The sequence below is a fragment of the Macrotis lagotis genome, chromosome 2, assembly GCF_037893015.1.
Source record: "Macrotis lagotis isolate mMagLag1 chromosome 2, bilby.v1.9.chrom.fasta, whole genome shotgun sequence".
Lineage (NCBI taxonomy): Eukaryota > Metazoa > Chordata > Mammalia > Peramelemorphia > Peramelidae > Macrotis > Macrotis lagotis.
In genome coordinates, this window is record NC_133659.1 from 251,746,528 (window position 1) to 251,752,527 (window position 6,000).

The following is a 6,000-nucleotide window of genomic DNA, read 5'->3' on the forward strand; positions in this document are numbered from 1 at the left end:
TCAGACAATGCCTTGCTGATCCATCTAATCCAACCCATTTCTGAATATTCTTCCAAAAGGGATGATCTGGCCACCTCTGGAAGCACATCACTGAATACAAGTACCGTATCTGGATCTAATATGAAAAGTGAAAGAGATTCTTGGGTCCTTTAGAAAAAGAAGGATGTCCTTCTGAAAAACTGAACCCACCTTAATGATAATCTTATTGGAATCTATCTTTTATGCAGAAAATGTAGGAATACAGTCCACCCTCCCTCCTTTTACAAAGATCAAGCCATGAGGGTAAAGAACACCACTTATGCCAAATGAGACCCATTTTGAGGCAAAATTGATAAAAGAATTTGTCTTCTCTGACTTTATATATTGTCACAAGAGCTATGCTGTTCTTCCTTTTGCAGAGGGCAAGGGAGCAGAATAACAAATAATCTATGATTGTTGAAAAATATAAACTTTAATTTAAAGAAAAAACAAAGATAAGGAAGTGACTCTTAACTCACCAAAAAAGAAGCCAAGCAAACCACTGGACCCAGCAAGGACTTCAAAGATGTTTTGTTATCTTCCGCCTCAGGGCTGCCATCACCTCCTTGTTCCTCAAGGTATAGATAAAAGGGTTGAGCATGGGAGTTACAACTGTATAGAAAAAGGAAAGGATTTGGTCTGTGTCCCCAGTAGAATTGGCTCCTGGTTTCATGTAGGCAGGACTTGCAGTCCCAAAGAAGAGTATGACAACCAGTAGATGGGAAGAACAAGTAGAAAAGACCTTTCGGCATCCCTGAGAAGAGGCTACATCAAGGATAGTAATGAGGATGAGAACATAGGAAAACAGGATTAGAAAAAAGGGAGTAATGATAAAGAATAAGGTGACAGCAAGATTCCCAACCTCACCCCAGAATGGGTCTCCCTTTGTCAATCTCAAAACAGGCAAAATGTCACATAGAAAATGATGAACAATGTTGGTGCCATGGAAGGGCAAGGTAAAGATTAATATGGAGTAGGTAGTACTTGTGGTGATGCCCATTAGATAAGAAGCACCTACCATACCCACACAAGTCTGTTGATTCATCATCATGGAATAGTGAAGGGGCTGGCAAATAGCAGCATAACGGTCATAGGCCATGGCAGTGAGCAGGATGCATTCAGCAATGCCAAAGAGGGCAAAGAAATACATCTGGGTGAAGCAACTGGCAGGAGAGAGGGCAGGATGTGAGAGGAGAAGATTAGTCAACATCCTAGGTAAAATAGTTGTAGTGTAGAGAATCTCTATCACAGAGATGCCGAAGGAAGAAATACATGGGAGTGCTCAGGGCTGAGTCCAGCAGAGTTAGGCTGATGATCAGGGAGTTGCCCAGCAAGATGATCAGGTAGACAAAGAGCACCCCCCAAAAGAGGGCTATCTGGTAGTTCTCCAAATATGAAAATCCCAACAAAATAAATTCAGTCACAGCTGTCCCATTTCTATCATCCATGACCCTAAATCTACATCTGAGAACAGGAAAAGAGAGAACTGTTAATCATCCCAAAGAAGAGAAAAAAGTAAATAAACTGCTGCAATAAGAGAGAAGCAGGTTAGGAAAAAAAAATAACTGTCCAAGTATAGAGATTGTGATGGATAAGCAGGAGGATAATAGAATGTCCATTTTGAGAAAATCACAACATAATTATTTAACTTTTCATGTAAAATGGGATATAGGTGTATATAATATCAATATGATCCCTTCCACCTCACAAAGTCCTGGGTTCTATGGGCAGAAACTGTCTTTCATCCTTAAAGGTAACTGAAGATGTGAACAAATATAGACACAAATAGAGAATAATAAGGAGGGAGATGAGGAAAAAAGGGGGGAAGAGAAGAGAAGAGAAGAGAAGAGAAGAGAAGAGAAGAGAAGAGAAGAGAAGAGAAGAGAAGAGAAGAGAAGAGAAGAGAAGAGAAGAGAAGAGAAGAGAAGAGAAGAGAAGAGAAGAGAAGAGAAGAGAAGAGAAGAGAAAAAATGAGAAAAGAGTGAGGAGAATAAAAAAGGAAATAGGTTAGGAACACTTTGAGGCACATAGAGTGAGTCACAAGATAGAGAAAGGATGGGAGAAATTTAAGTTTCAGATAAGATCCCAACCACCCATAGGGGTTCCTGGAAGAGCTCCTATTAAAGGTACCACCTACAAGCAGGCATTCCAATGTGAATTCCTAGTTTATTAGCCACAGGGAAACATGATCCCCAGAGAAAGGTGCAGGAGAAAAGGAGATCAGATTGTAATCTAGATTCTAGAGGAAAGAAGGAAGTGGATAGGGAAACTTTGCCCTTAGATCCTGACATTTTTTTTTTTGATTAAAGATTTTTTTATTTTGAGTTTTACAATTTTTTCCCCAATCTAACTTCCCTCCCCCACCCCACCCCCCATCTTCTTAAGGAGAAGTGAACAGTAGTTTCCCTACTCCTTGAGCTCCCTAAATAAAGGTATAGTAATATGAGTCATTAGACACATCAACCTGATCTCTCTGTCAACTCCACCAAAGGAATTAAAGGATGGAGGGAAATCAGAAGTTATAGGAAAATGGAGGTCCATTGGGGCTGCTAGGTGGCATAGTGGATAAAGCACCGGCCTTGAAGTCAGGAGTACCTGGGTTCAAATCTGGTCTCAGACACTTAATAATTACCTAGCTGTGTAGCCTTGGGCAAGCCACTTAACCCCATTTGCCTTGCAAAACAAAACCTAAAAGAAAAAAAAAAGAAAATGGAGGTCCAAAGAGAAAGAAATACACATCTAGCGTTAGCCAATGAATCTAAGGCAGAATCCTGGAAGATAGGTGGTATGAGAGGATAGCAACTCTTCTGGGAACTGGGAGACAGTCATAACCACCCCTCCAACATAAGGAAGGGAACATGCTGGAAGGGAGTAAATGGCAAAGGGGGCAAAGGGGAATTCCACCAACAGGAGCAGTGCTTCCTGCCTTCCTGCAACAGCAACTCCCATCAGTAGCCACCACCATTACCAGAAAATTGGCAGAGGGGTAACAACTAAGATACTAAGACAAAGACAATGATTGTAAATTGGCAATGCAAGAATCAAAGACAGCTTTGATGCTCTCTCTCCTCAGCTAGGTTTTTCCAACTTCCATCTCATCTAGATTAGCAGAGATAACTCCCTTCCATGGGATTTTTTATTCTTTTATGAAAAGGGACACATCCTTTCCTTAAGGAAACTGAGGCAAATTTTTTCACCTTCTAAAGGGGAAAAGAATTATGATTGCTTTTGCAAATTTTCTTTGAAAAAGCCCAAAAATGTCTGAGAGGGATGAATCAATAGATCATTCTCACTTTCATGATTATTATAATCAGTGAATACATGACTATAGCTGTGAACCACTCAAACTTCTAATGTACCTCCTCAAAAGCTGAATGGGACATATTTTAATACTTCATTGTCTGAGCTTATATTCCTAAATCACATCATATGAGTTGGGGGAGAATTAATTGATCAGGGGTGCCCTACAAGCCCCTCTCTGCAGTATGGTCACTATATATATACATGTATATATATTTTATTTGTTATATTCAAGTCTGGCTATATACATATGAAACACAGATAAAGATGACACTTTAAGGTTAACAAAGCACCTTTTTCACTACAAACTGAACATCAAGCAGTGCAAGTATTATTATTGACATAAAAACTATCCATGTATTTTTTAATAGAAATAAATGCTGAATTTTTTGAAAAATTATTTCAGTTTTATTAATGAAATTTTATTATTTTGCTATTAACATAGTATGTAACCTTTATAGTTTTACCTATCTTAAACACATTATTTACAATAAAAATACAACATGATGCTGTACCCATAATACAAATATTTTACTTAACATTTTTGGTTTGATATTCATTAAGGTTAATGGTTCCTTGTTTAATTATTTTGTTGCATTTCTGTTTTTGATATCTGGTCACATAAGTGTCTGGAAGGATTTGCTCTGCTTCTGTTTTGGGAATCAATTTAAGTAGGACTGGGATATAGTTTTTTTTTTGAATGTTTGGCAAATCCACTTGCAACCCATTTCTTTTGAACTTTTTTGCTTTGAAAACCCATTTATAGCTAATTTACTTTGTTTCTGAAATAAGATAATTTAAAATTTCTGTTTCTTGTTCAAGTAAACTAAACCTTAGGTATTTCTGTTAAAATTCTTCCATTTCATCAAAATTAAGAATTTTTTGGCATATAACTGTTAAAATAATTTTTATAAGTTCTTTTATTTTATTTTCATTTCTCCTATGTTCTGTTTCCTCCTGCTCATTTGATCAAATCCACTAGCTATTTACTGTACTTTGTTCATAATACCAGCTCCTGGTTTTACTTCTCAATTTCATGTGCTGATACTATTTGTTTTAATTTCAAATTTCTTAGGATATAGTACAATGTTCACTTGGAACTTTTTGATTTGTTATTTTTAAAATTATTTTAGAGGAATGCCCAAATCATTATATTCTTTCAACCTTCAGATAAAGTTTAGAGATGTTTATTTTCTTTTCCTTTTTTGAGTCCTTACTAACTCTTTTTTTAGTGAAAGATTTTATTTATTTTTGAATTTGACAATTTTTACCCCTAATCTTGCTTCTCTCACCCCACCCTACCCCACACAGAAGGCAGTCTATTAATCTTTAGATTGTTTCCATTCACTTAATTTCTACTTTTTTGCCACCACAAATAGGGCTGCTATTAATATTTTTGTACAAGTGATGTTTTTACCCTTTGTCATAATCTCTTCAGGGTATAGACCCAGTAGTGGAATTGCTGGATCAAAGGGTATACACATTTTTATTACCTTTTGAGCATAATTCCACATTTCTCTCCAGGAAGGTTCATGAGTTCCCAGATCCACCAACAATGTACTACTGACTACTGACGGGGACAGCTGGGTGGTGCAGCGGATAGAGCATGGCCCCTGGAGTCAGGAGTACCTGAGTTCAAATCCAGTCTCAGACGCTTGATAATTACCTAGCTGTGTGGCCTTGGGCAGGCCACTTAACCCCATTGCCTTGCAAAAACCTTAAAAAAATGCATTAGTGCCCCAGATTTCCCACAGCCCTTCCAACATTGATAATTGTCCTTTCTGGTCATATTGGCCAGTCTGAGAGGTATGAGGTGGCATCTGAGAGAAGCTTTTATTTGCATTTCTCTAATAAGTAATGGTTAAGAACAGTTTTTCACCTGACTATGGATTGCTTTGATTTCCTCATCTGCAAATTGCCTTTGCATATCCTTTGACCATTTGCCAACTGGGGAATGGCTTATTTTTTTTTAAATTTGACTCAGTTCTCTGCATATTATAGAGATTAGTCCTGTGTCAAAAATACTAGTTGTAAAATTTTTTTCCCCATTTACTACATTTCTTTTCATCTTGGTTACACTGGTTTTGTCTGTGAAAAAGCTATTTAATTTAATGTAATCAAAATTGTCTGGTTTGTTTTTAATGTTCTCCATCTTTTCCTTGGTCATAAACTGCTTCCCTTTCCATAGATCTTACAGGTGAACTATTTATTGATCTCCTAATTTGCTTATAATATTTTTTATGACTAAATCCTGTATTCATTTAGATCTTATCTTGGTATAGGGTGTGAGATGTTGATATAATCCAAGTTTTTTTCCATACTAACTTCAAATTTTCACAACAGTTTTTATCGAAGAGAAAGTTTTTATTCCAATAGCTGAAATCTTTGGGTTTATCAAACAACAGATTACTATAATCTTTTCCTGCTATTGCACCTATTCCACTGATCCACCAATCTATTCCTTAGCCAATACCAAACAGTTTTGATGACTGATGCTTTATAATATAATTTTAGATCTTGATAAGGCTAAGCCACCTCTTTTTGCACCTTTTTTTTTGCATTAAATCCCTGGAAATTCTAGAATTTCTATTTCTCCATTAGAATTTACTTACAATTTTTCTAACTCGTTAATGTGATTTTTTGGAATTTTGATCAGTAGGGCACTAAACAAGTGATATAATT

The 6,000-nt window shown here is 36.7% G+C and overlaps 1 pseudogene; it reads right to left on the reverse strand.

Moving 5' to 3' along the window:
• Positions 1 to 538: 538 nt before the first annotated feature.
• LOC141511597 (olfactory receptor 10P22-like) lies at positions 539 to 1,466 on the reverse strand (annotated as a pseudogene).
• Between the last annotated feature and the right edge of the window lie 4,534 nt (positions 1,467 to 6,000).